Below are 14,533 nucleotides of genomic sequence, written 5' to 3'. Positions count from 1 at the left end.
AGAGTTTTGGGTCTGCATTAGCAGAAGGCCAACAGGAACTGGTTTTTGTACCCTTACAGCTTTAATGTTCTATAATTTACAAGACGCTTTTTCTTGATTCAGCCCTCACCATGAAATAATGAAGGCATCAGATGTTCTTCCTCATATAGAACAGAGATGGGCTACTGCAGTTGTGATACAGTCTTAAAGAGCAAAGGACTATATTGATTTCACTTCAAATAGAAAGCCACACACCAAGCGGAGTGCTTAGATGTTTTTATAGTCATGTGCTATGTTATTCTTTTGTCCCTCAGTATCCCACAGATTGAAGTCAGAGCCCAGAGCTTCCAAGTTAAGCAGCTTAGATGTTTACCTCTACTTTAACTTTGTGTTGTTCTAAGTTACTTACAAAACTATTGCTAAAGAAACAAAACAAACACTGCCACGAAGATTTCCCTCTGAATCAATGATTTGGTTTGGTAAAGCCTGCGACTCCGGAGTACTTACATCATGCTTTAAAAGTCATCTCTAGAATGGATAAGCAGCCCAAAGAAGCTTTTTACATGGCTTACTTGTAATTATTATTAATGAGTGGTAATGCCAGAAAAATTCTTAAATCAGAACAAGTGAGCTTAATTTGATGTAATACATTGAGCTATTAAATTGTACATGTCATAGAAGAGTGAAGAATATCACAATGACTTTGAAATATGCTTGAGCTTTGGAGTTGGGGAGATCAACCATTAAGAGATTGAATAGGAGACTGGGAGTATGTAAGTGATGAGAAGACATTGTTAAGTGGGATTCAGTATCATCCTAAGTACACTCTGTTGTTCTCTCCATGGTAATGTGTGTTCTCCTGAAGTTTTTGGTTTCAACCCAGTTTTCACCACTATGAGCTAAACGTTATGACAAACTTAAACATTTTGTCTGTTTTACTGAGTGTTTGCTTCCCTTTGACTGCAAAGCAACAAAGCAACAATAACAAAAGAAAAATCTAGTGAAACTTAAGAAAGTCAGTTTTCATTGTAAAGAACCAACGTGTAGCTAAGATTGATATAAAGAGAAAGTGTTAATTTTTGCAGAAAGTAGAGCCTTGAGGCAAGGCAGGCAATTATGGTGGATATCACCAGATTAGAAAAGGTCCAGATAATTACCAGTCTTTACTTCCAATCCTTGACAAATCTAGTATTTTGCAATCTATCTAAAGACTAAGTACAGCTTATTCCAGGATCTTCAGGAACAATGAGACAAATACCAGTGGCTCAATATCCAGTCAACAGTTACCCAGTACTGACCCAGGCTTAGCTTCAAAACACTGATTCCTATCTGAATCAGTTTTTTTTTAAAAATACATTTCATAGAATTGTTTTTTGTTTGTTTGTTTTAATTACAGACTCATGCATGTATACAATAACTTTAGTCCCTTTTTCCATTCTTTCTGTTTGCAGCCTTTGTCAAAAAGATTCCCTTCTCCCTTCATGTCATACTTCTTCTGTGTGTGGCCCATGGAATTTAATAGGAGTTATTCATTCTGTGTAGTTGGGAGCAAGTGAGTAGAGCATGGGCTATCTGTGGGTACAGCGCTGAAGAATAGAAAGACATACATGTAAATGGTTCTAACAGGTAGTTCTTCTGAGTAGACAATTTAGTTTTTGAGAAGAAAATGTTCCTGAATGCTTTTAAAACGCATAACAGGGACTATGCATACTTACAATATAAACCCAGAAATCTTATGATTTTATACAAAACTGTAAAAGAGAAAATGGTATCTAGACTATCTGTGCATGTTTGTTCTATACTCTATCTTATGAGTGATAAAAGAATTGTAAACTAAAGTAAAAAGATACCTTTATTTTCTGAACCTGTGGGACCATAAAAGGATAGCTTGGTTTCTGGTGGAGCACTGGCTAGAGATGGCTGGAGACCCACCCTGCATAATACAGCATACATTTTGCCACACTCCCAGACTCCAGGCTTCTGACACGCTGCCAAAGACCTCCATTGATCAGTGTCTTTCATTCACATAGGACAACGCCCCTACCAGCCCCTCCACAGGTAGAGGTCGTGTGACTACAGGCCTCAGGGCCTTGAGAGATCTCCATAGTAATGAGATACCTAAAGGCCAGAGGGCATAGCCAATTAAGCATTCCTTCCCAGACCCTCCTCCTTACAAACGGTATTTAACCAAAGGCCCACCCTGGGGGTGCAGGGGTACAGCTTATCCACTTTCTGCCATGACAATAAACCTTTTAAAACCATGAACTTCCTTGTGTCTTTGGGGCCCCTGCCATGGGGAACCGTGGAGAAGGCCTTTGACTACCAAGCTGCTGCTTAATCTCCTGCCTGCAGGACTTCTCTACATTCCCTCCACGAAGGCCACCAACTCAAGCAAGCTAGCCAAGCCAGCCAAGCAAGTCCCAGTAACCAAGAGTCTCTCACCCCGCTGGGTGCCGCCAGAGCTTTCCCTCTCTGGGCTGCGGGCTGGTCCAGCCCATATGCCCTCAGTCTCAATTCTTCTGCAGCTCCCAGCGGTATCTGGGAGCCCAAGGACAGAGACCCGAGACTCCCACTCAGGAGCTCTGCTCCTGTGGGATTTCAGACTGAGATCTCCCCACGCCCGAGCCTCCCTGAGGCTTCTCACAGCCCAGCGTTTGCCTGCTGCTGTGTGGAAGGAACTCAAATTCTCGTGCTTTTGACTCCCTGAGCCATGGCAGACATGCGGGAACCACAACACAGCCCAACAGGACCCACGCCCACGTGCAAGCTACAGCCCTGCACGAACCAATGGTTTATATTATTAGTAAAAACAGGTAGAGTATTATTGGTCATTTGCTTTTCTTTCTGAAGTATATTCTTTTCTTTTATTAAAAATTGATTTTTTTGTATCACATATTTTTGATTAAGGTGTTCCCTTCCCCAACTATTTCCAGTTCCTTTCCACCTTCTCTCCCACCTGGATCTACACCCTTTCTGTCTTTGATTAAAAACAATCAGGCTTATAAGGAAGAATAAAATAAGATAAAAAGCCAAACAAATTGTAACAGTACAAAACAAATAGAAGAAAAAGAGCTAAAGAAAAAGCATGAGAAACACATATAGATGCTGAAGCATACACATTTTCACACACTGGAATCTCAAAACACAAAACTGGAAACCATAATGTATACACACACAGGACCTGCAAAGATAAAAATAAATTCCCTTACAAAATATTTTCAGACAAGATACCTCCAAAAATTATTGAGGGTTTTAAAATTATTGATTGATTGATTGATTGATTGTTGGCTATCTACTGCTGGGCATGCAATATACTCTTAAGAGTAGTTGGTTTCCCCAGTGAGATTTCTTTGAAGAAAACGAATTTTTTTCTGCAAGTGGCTATCAATCGGAGATGTTTCTGGGTAAGGAATGGAGACTTCTATCCACTTCTTCTTTCAGCTGTAGGATCCCATTTGGCGCAGACCTGTACACAAGGAAATAAAGACATGAATTCTTGTTTCAAGGACATCTTTTACTTACTTTTCTTCTGTTCCCATTTCACCTTGGTCTGGAACCATGTCTTATTCTTGCCCATCATTTTGAATTATTAAGTCTACATTTGAGACTGAATTCCTGACAAATATGCTTATTTATCCCAATGATTCTGGTCCTCTAAAGAACCCCTATGAGTACAAATTGGAAAGTCAGAAGCATTGTTATGACCTTGATACCTGTGCTTAGATGATATGTCATCTTAGCTTAACACCTAAGATGCTGGGAATTATGGGATGGGGCCTTTGGCAGATAATTAGGTTATAGGTGCTTTACCTTTGTGAATGGAGTATGAGGGAGGGTTTGGAAACCTTGTTAATCCTTTATATTATGTAAAGACATAAGAGGAAATAGATATCTATCAGATTCTGCATCTGTAGGTGTCTTGGTGTTAGATAGCTCAGTTTTCTAAACTGTTTGAGAGCTACTCACTGTAGGGATAGTGCGTAATAGTCTCCAGAAAAGACTAAGATAATCATTCACCCTATTTACTTCTATTTACTTGAAACTTTCTTTTGACACCTACTTAAGATGCCTAGTAGTTAACTCTCCCCACTCCTCCTCTTGGTATTTAAAGGAAACACCATGTCCTACAAGTCACCAACTGTGAGTTTCCAACTGTAAGGCTTCAGTCACTCTGTGCAGAAGATTGTTTCTATTAAGTCAGAGCTACATTGATACACCTCTGGCATTGACCTAAGTATACATAAAGGATATTGTCTGAACTATAGTTTAGGGCTAGGCACAGAATGTGGTGGAGAACCCCGTTGATTCCACTTCAATGTGACTACCATGAGTTTATGCATATAGAATTTGGTTTTCTTCATAATATAGGTATTTTTATTATTGATTTTAGGTATTAAACTTCCTATAAGAAATGAAAGTAGTAATTCTATAAGTAATGTATGTATTTAGAAAGAGGAATGTTTTCAAAAAAGTGTTTAAATATTGGTAGTAGATTAATCAAGTATTGTGACTAAGCTGTACTTGAGACTATTTATTTCTTTGTTCATATGGGACCATGTCATCCTTATTTTTTCCCAAAGCTGTCTTGTTGAGGAGATCCACAAAAGGCTTATTCTTTTTGTTGTCTTCCAAGAAACCCAGAAACCCAGTTGTGTCTGGCAGTGCAGGTTAGGGAACACTTTTGTGTAGTTTGGAGCTGCGTTACTCATCTTTTTTATCGCAATAATGTATTACTGGACATAATATACCCATGAAGAGAGAGGATTTATTTTGACTCATAAATTTGGAAGTTCATGGCCAGATATCTCAACAACTTTGAGCCTTGTATATTATGGCGGGGGCATATGGAAGAACAAGCTGTTTATTTTCATGGCTGGGATGAAAACAGACAAGGGAAGTAGCAAGTGTCCCAATATCTTCTTCAAGACCATACAACCCCAAATAGCCAGAGACAGTCAACTAGGATTTCTGCATGGGAAAGCTAATGTCATCAGAGATAAGAAGATCAACTACAGAATGGAAGAACATCTTTGTTAGCCATCTAATAGATGAGCAATATCTAGACTATGCATAACACAAGACAAGTAATCAAATGAAAAAAAATCAAATAAATGACTTGAACAGATGATTCTGCAAAGAGTAAATATATGAACATCTTTAGCCAGCAGGTAAATGCAAGTCAAAATTATATTACATTTTTATGGATCTTTAGAGGAAATTCAACTTAGAACTGATGTATGATATCACATCTGGGCATATGACTGGGCATATAAGTTAGTATGCAATCCTGTGTTTATTGTACCATTATTCAAAGTAGCCAATTTATTGAATTAGCCAAAGTGCCTGTTAACAAAGGAAGCTTAATAAAAATAAGCTACAAAGGAACAAAGGAAGTTAGTAAAAATATGGCTTATATACAAATAGATAATTATTCAGTCATAGAAAAATAACTTCAGAAAAAAAGAGATAAAGCAAAGTTCATCATATTAGACAAAATAAGTCAGACATAGAGACACAGCTATTGCAAGGTGTAGTGTGCCACTGTTCCTGGAGAGATGTAAACAAATGTATAGGTCTGAGCCTCTTCTGGGCAGTTAGTTTTGTATAAGAGTATTCTGTACAGCTCAGGTGGCTGAGAATATCTCTTACTAAGCCTTACTGCTTACATATGCTTAAAGAAGGAGCAGTCTAGTGAATCTTGTCAGTTTGGTTATTTCTGTAAGTCTCTCAGTTGTTTTATTCTTGAGTTCAATGAGATTCTCTATAGGACAGAATATTTCACATCCCTATGGACAGCCTAGTCCTTAAAGGAGCTTCCGTCCAATATAGGATGTTTTATCTCAGAGAAAACTGATAAACAACACATAGTTGTTTTCACATATAGAAATAAGAATTAAAAACTAAAACTTACCTGCAAGTAGTGAAAGGACTACAAGGAAAAACAAGGGGTCATGGTACAGGAAGACAGGAACATTAGGGCAGAGGGTTGGGAACTATGGATATGACCAAATATATGGAAATGTCACAGTAAAACTTATTAATATATATACTTATTAATATATATGTAATATATAAATATATATTAATATATATATATACACATATATATACACATACACACATACATATACACACATATATATGTGTACTATTAATTGCAATAATAAAAAATCAAATGACTAAATAAATTAAAAATAATGGAACACTATTATAGGAGTTTAATTTATCCATTTAGTAAGCAAGGGATTGCTTGCCCACTATACAGACAGTGTGCTGAGGATTCAGCAAGGATAAAGTGAACAGAGTCCTTGCCCTGAGACAAGGAAATAGTACCTATAAATACATCATTTTAAATGTTACATTAGGAACATAACTCTTGCCTTAAAGAGACTGGCGGGGTGGGGGTGGGAGTGGGGGCATCTAACTATAACTTCAAGAATCAGCAAATGTGTCACAGAGAAAGATCCAAGCTGAGATATTCAGGGCAGGAGCTTGCAGGTAACCAGGAAGAAGTGGGGTCATTGAAGATATGCACCCTGTAAAGAAGTAGTGGATTTCTCCAACGTGGCAGTGAACACCCGAAGTGTTTTAAACAAGGCTACATGGGTCATTTCAAAGAATGCTTGTGCTAGCCCTCCATCTCTGAAAGGACCACAGTCCCAAAGGGTTGATTTATATGTGTGTTTTAATTTGGTGTGGGATTCAGACTCAGATGTTTCAACTTATCCAAAGTCAAATGTCAATTGAAAATTACTGTTTACAAAGTAAACTGCCTTTTTAGTTGGGATGTTTTTCTTCACGGCTTTGCCTTAGTGAGCACCATAATCTTGGGTCTCTATTTAGATGTCCTGTAGTGGATATGCTCCTCATTTAGAAAGTGAGCGGGTAGGTCCTCTTGACCCCACAGAAGGCAAATGCTGTGAATATTTGTTATCACAAAACCTGTTTCAGAGATGCACTTTTCTTGCGCCCAAATACTTTTAATGTCTTCATTAACACCCAACAAACTACTAAGGTGTCTTAACACCTGTTTTTCTCTACTTTATCAGAGAAGGACTTGGTGGAGAGGTAGTCCGTCTTTAGCTCAAAGAAGGGAGCCTAAGACACATGGGACTGGGAGGTAGCACACTGAGCTCCCCAGGGTTCAAATTCTGGAAGTTCCAAATGGGAGGAAATACAATCAAATTTGGTTCATTGCACATGACTGAGCTCCAAGACTGTCAGTTGTACTGGGGATCGGCTTGCCTGTTAGACATCCTGAACTTTATAACTGTGGCCTCCATGGCAAAAGCTGTCTGATTTTTTGGGAATAGGAGATGCAGATTTTTGTTCATATATATTTTACCCTGAATGTTCAATGGACCACTGGGCTTTCTTTCAGTGTGTAATTTTGTGGTATGGCGTTTTCCTCTTCGGAGGTGTATTATAGTTCTGCCTTGCAAAGAGTTTTTTCCATGGAAGAAAATTATGTCACATGCAAACCAGCACTGAACAGAACAAAACAAGTACAGAACAACACAGAACAGAACAGTGCAATCCTTTGCTCTCATGACACTTTGATTTCTGAGTTCATGTCTGGCCAGCTGGGAAACAATGTGCACAAAGGTCAAATGGTTTGAAAGTCTGAGGTAATGTTCCATGAATAAAGTAAGTTCGAGATAACTTCTAAACCCTGGCCACACTTGATCAGAATATACATAATAACATTATCAGTCTACTGCTTCTTCAAAATAGCCTTCGAATTTCATTGAATAAAGTTAATAAGTGAGGTTAAAACATGTCAGGAAGCCTATTTCTCCCCTCTCCTCTTCATGATGCAGACTGACAATGCCCAATTATTTATGTTTCATTGACTTGACAAGCTCTTAGAATTTTGGAGTATCCATCTACTTAGCGAAACCTTAAATTTCACTTCTTGAAAAGAAAAAAAAAGATACATTCTTTTGAATAAACCAAAATTGCCCGGCCTTTGCTCATTTCTCCTAAGCAGTATAAAAGGACAGCTATTGTATTTTTTATGAAAAATTTCTGGAACTGAAAAAAAAAACTGATGTATTTTTCAAAGTCAACGAAGTCTGTATGGGTTTAAGACAGTCATCTGGCATCACATTCATGAAGCGTATTGCCAAATAACATTTTATAAAGTAACTAGTACACCTATGAATACCATCAAAGTGTAAAGGAAGCAATCTCCCTTATGAACAGAACCAAACTGATCAAATAATAATTCAAATAATTCATTAAGGTTTACACTTACCATCTACACTCAGGTTTCCGAAACCTTTTCATTATAGAATATTTTGTTAGAACCAACTGATTAAAAGAATATTATTTTTTCTCCTGTATTGTTTTGGTGACTGATTTTTAAGATTACTTGAAACTTAATTTTAAGCTTGTCATGTACAAGCTATTCTCTAATTCATGGGAAAAGTGTCAGTTAATTTCAGTACTCTTGGTCATAGATTTTTCTGATCTGTCTGGTTAGCTTCATCAGGGGTCCCAGCAGAGCAGGATTCCTGGCTTTTTTTAGATGCTAGAAAAGAGGCAAAGAAATGTCTAGAATGATATTGGGGCATTAAGATTTTTAGTAGCCTAACAGTTAGATGGTTTTCACAAAGTTGAGAAGTTACTCATATATACAAGTACCTACATGCCCCAGAGTTTAGAGTGAGCAAACAAGCAGCTGTTTGAGTCACACTTGGCAGCCAGACTGGCTCATGTAGAATGGTGATTTAGTTTATACTAGCTTTGTTTTTGCACATTCTAATGATCAACTTTCAGTGTGGGCCATGGAGCCTCCTCAATATGCTATAATGTATGAGGCCATCTGCGAGGCTGTATCTGCTCTCTTGCCACCTGCTACATGGAATAAATTATTTGTGTGTGTGTGTGTGTGTGTGTAGTATATGTTTGTGTTATAAGTTTACAGTCCTGTGGGTCAAGGCTATGAGTTCAATGTAAACCAGTCTAATAGTGTAGACCATCCTTGACTCTGTTTACTTAAAGTTTCTTCTTCTTCTCTTTCTCCACATCCCCATCTCCTCCCTCCGAATGCATACCCAACATTGTCAGTGTGAGTCATTTCACAGAAAGACGAAGGCAGTGTCTAGCACAGACCTTATTAGATGAGTCTCCCTGTGTTTGTCTCTCTGCCCAGTGTGTTGGTGTTACAACACGTTGGCACTCTTAGTGATGACAGCTTAGAGATTATGATCCTATTGGTGTGCCACTTCCTTTATTCTCAAGACAATGAGGCCTGTATGGGAGCGACGGTTACTTGGGTAATTAAGTGGTCAGACCTTGCTGACAATCGTTGCTTTTTGAGCTGGTGCCTGTGCTGGGGAGCTCATGAAAGGGAGTAAGTAAACAGCTACTCTCCCTGGTACTTGAGCTCAGAGTTCACTGGTTTTGATAACCTGGCAGACTTGTCTGAGGCTATCAGGAACTGTCTGATCTCAAGTAGCCCTGTACTTTTTCTTGGACTTAATTTGAAACCAGCTTTTGCTCTTGCTTTCTTACTCTTTTATATGGTTTCTTCATGTGCTCCAGCTATGTGCTTGAACAGGAATGGTTACCTCTCCTGAGGTTAGCATCTATTGCAAGGTAGATGCAGGGTAACTGATTGGTATAATGGTAAATGGTACACACAGAGAAGTCTAGACTGGTCTGACCTCTGCAATTGCTCTGTTCAGTGGATCTTGATTAAGCTGTTTAACCACTCAGCATTTGCTTTCCTTTCGGTGAAGGAGAAAAAAAGAATTAGGCAAATGATTTGCAGCTGAAAAGAATCTTGCAGAACACTCTAGAACACTGAAAGGAGGAGCACAGAGCATAAGAGACACAGCCAGTTCCAGGGAGTGTAAGACAGTTGCAGTAGGTTTTGAAGGGAAAAAAAAAAATTGAAGTTAAGAATGGATTATTATTAGGATACAGCAGAAAGACACAGGATGCTTTTGGGTTAAGTCAATGCCACAAAGAAGTTAGGAACAAAATCAGCCAAATTATATTTTAAAACCTGGGTTGAATAGCAGGCAGATTTGAGACACAATACCCTTACAAACATGGTTTATTCGCCTGTTGTAGCTTGTGGGAGCATGTCAGTAAAATGGAAATGGCTTGACTGTATGAGCTAATACGTGTATCTACGCACTTGCACAGGCCATAAACAGGAGTCTTAATACACAGTAGATATCACAGCTGTACTTTTCAAAATTGGACTTTTAAGTGTATTAGCACCTAAGGATTTTTAGTGCTAGTGCTGATTTAAAAAAAAAAAAAAAAAAAACAGGGCTCCCTACACATTTGCATTTTTCTTCTGTTCAATATGGGGAGCCAGGAAGAAAAGAACAAGTTTTAATTTTCAAAGTAGGATTCTGACAGATTAAGGCAGCATTTAAATCCAGTCACCTTGGCTCTTCAAAGAGGGTGTTGCTTCTGGGTGTCTGAAGTGTAAACTCGGGAAGTCTTCAGCTGTAACTTTTAAGGCTGGTTTCTAAGGTAAGCAGCATCCAAAACACAGACGGCATCGTAAATCAGAATTAACACCCTCAAAGTGTTTCTGGAAGTCAAATGGGAGCCCTTAAGACTCACAGAGTACAGCTGATGTCAGCCCGTTACCAGTTTCCTGGACAGACATAGTTCCAGCAGTCTCACCAGCTAAGGTTTCTCTCCAGTGACCTTGCAGAGCTCATGTGAAGACTGGTATGTAGGGCACCTCACTGTCATCCAACTAAGAAATGAGGCAGCCATGTTCTCCATGGCCACCACAGAGCATATTTCTTTACTCTTCAACTAGATGACCTAGCACTCAGGTCAGACTTATGTTTTGGCATCTTCCTGGAAAACTTCCCACCCTAAGGCATAGAGAAGCACTCAACAAAATTGGGCTCAACCCAAGGGAACTTGGTCTGCTCTGGTCAGGCTATAGAGCTATAGATTGCTTTTTAGGATTCAGGACAGAGGCAAAGGGACAAAGATGACAGAGAGGAAGGTGGCGTCCCCCACCACCTTGGATTCTTGGTTTTTGCTTGGTTTAGTTTTAATTTTGACATCAGTCAAAAGAAGGGTATCTATCATTAGTGGAGTGACTATTGAAAAAATTAAGGAGTCTACAGGAAAGGAAATCTAAAAATTTAGTGGATTTTGTCCATGGAAAATTAGGCTGGTGTGTGTGTGTGTGTGTGTGTGTGTGTGTGTGTGTGTGTGTGTGAATGTGTGAACTTAATATTAGTCCCAGAGGCAAAATGAGTTAACAGCTCTATACACTTTTTTTTATCTCTTACATGAAAAACTAGCTAGGTAACATAAATAAAGTTTCAAGGAAAGCAGTTTGGCAGTTTGGCCACATTAATATTTAAGACTTGATTAACACACTCTCCTGCTTGAGTTTAGTCTGACGGAACTTGGAAAATTTTCAAAAATGGTTAAATAATATAAAGTAAACACTGCTGCATTCTCTTGGCGACAACTTTCAAAGTATGTCATAAGACAACCCTAAGGCCTTTGTCCTTCTTTGATGAAAATTTCCCAAGTTTATCTTCAATTTCAAAGTTAAAAGACCCATCTTTGCCTGCTTTGTGGGGTTATTGATGTCTTTGGCACTTGCACAGCCAGGGAGTTCACTGGCTGAACCCAACCATAGGTCAGTAGAGATTCATGGATCTAGAAAGTGAAGTGACACTGGGAACTTACTGTAAAGACCTTAGGAGGCAAAATAGCACTCACCCTTTGGCAACATGTGGTCTTTTCCTGGATCCCTTCATGAAGAAGTTGCAGCCTGGAACATTATACATACTGTGGGGTGTTTCCAAAGCCTCACTCTGGGCTCTCAAAGGAATTTACTCAGTAACCAAGTCTTTTGGGGAAAGATAGACAGGAAGAGGGATAATCTAAGGAAAGCCAAGTTCACAAAAATTACTGAGAGGATTTAATTTCTTCCATAGCCAAACCAACAGAAGATGACATCATTCTGCATGCTGCCTAGCACGTGTGTTTTTCTGTAATTCTCAGAGTTGACTCACTGTGTTCAGTCATAAATATTCTTTGGACTTTAATGTTCCCACCTGTAAAATAGGGATAATAGTACCAGTCACATGGATGGTGATGAAAGGAAGTTGTTTTGAAAGGACTTTGTGACTTTACCCCCAAGTGGAATTTATATATCTTTATGGTTTTAGTAGTACTGTTCAGTAAAGAAACAGAAGGGCAAGCAATTTTCTGAAATGTTACCACTACTTTCCTGGCATTATATATGTAAAAAATATTTTATTTAAGTTAGATAAAAAATGGGAGCAGTTCTTTTAGCATTGTTTCAATACAATTCTTTTTGTGACTTGCTACAAAATTGCTTCTATTTTGCTGCATTGCTTCATTTAGTTTCTGTTGGATTGCTGATATTTAAGTAATCTTCGCTTATGGTCATACTTTAGCATAACTGAATATCGTAACTGAAGCATCTGCTCTGACACAGTCTTCTTCATTTGAATCTAAATTATTCTGTAACTATACAATTAATTAATTGATTACATTAATTGCTTGTTGTATCCTTAGTGGATTATAATGTCTAAGAGGGCACAGATTTCTATTTTGTTCAGTGGCACAACCCTAGCATTTAGGACATCACCTGCTGATGATGCTAAATGCTGAGAGCACTGGTTACACGATTCCCTCGAACACACAATTTCATTCCAGCTTCTCAATCTGACAGATCATAGTATAGGTTTGACTTTAGGATTCTGAGCTCATCTGGCTTAAATCCAATCACCCAGCCACACTTCTATCTTTCTTTTCTTCTTGCTTTCTTCCTGCATACCTTTCTATTTCTCTCTTACATTCTACGGTTCTTAACCTGGGGTTTGCATATTAGATATCCTGCATATCAGATATTTAATCACAATTCACAACAGTAATAAACTTAGAAATTGCAATGAAATACTTTTATGGTTGGGGGTCACCACAACAGGAAGAACTTTATAAAGGATTGTAGCATTAGGAAGGTTGACAACCACAGTTCTATGGGCTTCTGGTTTGGCTAGATTTGTTCTTTTCCATGCTACATCAAGTTTGATTTTGATACATTCTTCTACCTATTAATTGTGATTCTCTGGTAAAATGATACCATAATCTGCTGAATAATTCATCTGAAAACAATTATGGAGTCCCAGTCACTACATACAAAATGGCCAACAAGGTTTCAGATGAAGTCTGTATGATGCATGAATGCTGAATTGATGCTTCTTGGAACTGCATGCTATAAAGGGTTCTTCTGGAAGTAGCAGAGCACTAATGTGACTGATATTATTATGTAGTCTTTTAAGTTTCCAATTCATTTAAAATGTTGCCTAAAGTAACCTATCATCAGCAGTTCCTTTCCGATTGGATGAGTCATCCATTGATCTTTAAAAAAACAGATGTAGGCAATGGAGAAGTCTGGGAAAAGAGTGAAGGAGACAAAAAGGGAGAGAAAAAAGAATTTTTATATCAAGGTATGTGTGCTATGGTTGTTACCTCTTAAAAATGTACAGACAAGAATCTTGGTTTCCTTTAGGAAATTCAAAGTAATAATGATACAAACTTGACATAAGTTTTATGATTTGACTAATGTGTTTGCACTTCAATTCATTTATTGTGGTTATTTATTTAACTAAAAATATGTCTATACACACACAAATACATACATATATATGTTAGAACAAAAATAATGCAGTAGAAATAATGAGAATATTGAACTGTAAAATATTAAACATTAAAAGGTTATTATACTTGAATTATTTGATTTTGTATTTTTGTCATACAATAAAATTTATTACACTTTGCATACAAAGTACAAAAAACATTTTGTGTTTTTGTTATAACCCCTTTTTGTGATTCATTCAACAAACATGACAGTACCTTCCAAACAAAAGGCATTGTCCCTATTATACAGCTGGAGATGATGACAAATGCACAAGAGCTTCTGCCTTTAATAATATTAAGTGTTCATATCTTTAAAAACTATCTCTAAGCCTCAATGTTCAGTTGCAAAGTTAAACAAACAAATACAACTGAAGGTAAGACAAGTCGTGTTTCTAAAGTCACACTGCCTATGTATGGCAGGACCAGAATTCAGAGCTGTGGTGCCAAAGCCATGCTATTTGAACCGAACCACCTTCAAGTGATGTAAACACAAAAGAGATGGCTCGCAGCTGCCACCATTCCTATCCTAGGCACAGAAAGAGAGACAAACAAACAGAAACAGGGGAGTTATTATAAAGATTGGACCATGTCATTGTGGAGAATGACAGATCCAAAATCTACAAGATGGGTCTGGCACACCAGAGACCCAGGGAAGAGTTGCACCCTGGAAAGATACCCTGAAAGAAGACCTTTTTTTCATCCTGAGAGGTTTTTTTTTGTTGTTGAGATCTCAACTGAATAGATTAAGCTCAAATGAAGGTAATCTGCATTGTTGAAATATTCCTTGATTAAAGTCTCACTGTTATTCAAAACATTACCTTACTGATGTATAAATTCCTTTTTGTAAAGTGAGATTAGAAAAAGTCCTATGAAGGCACAA

The 14,533-nt window shown here is 38.0% G+C and overlaps 1 long non-coding RNA gene across 3 annotated transcripts in view; it reads right to left on the bottom strand.

The window, feature by feature from the left end:
• Positions 1-2,742: 2,742 nt before the first annotated feature.
• Positions 2,743-14,533, bottom strand: part of LOC143435364 (uncharacterized) — a 32,366-nt gene continuing 20,575 nt past the window's right edge. Inside the window, exon 5 of one of the 3 annotated variants that reach the window (XR_013105602.1) lies at positions 2,743-3,445. This is a non-coding gene — a long non-coding RNA (uncharacterized LOC143435364). The remainder of the gene's footprint in view (positions 3,446-14,533) is intronic. The other 2 variants (XR_013105601.1, XR_013105603.1) reach the window with 2 other exon arrangements.

This window comes from Arvicanthis niloticus, chromosome 21, assembly GCF_011762505.2.
Source record: "Arvicanthis niloticus isolate mArvNil1 chromosome 21, mArvNil1.pat.X, whole genome shotgun sequence".
Classification (NCBI taxonomy): domain Eukaryota; kingdom Metazoa; phylum Chordata; class Mammalia; order Rodentia; family Muridae; genus Arvicanthis; species Arvicanthis niloticus.
Note: the sequence above shows the minus strand (reverse complement) of the source record. Positions and strands in the feature narration are given on the sequence as shown.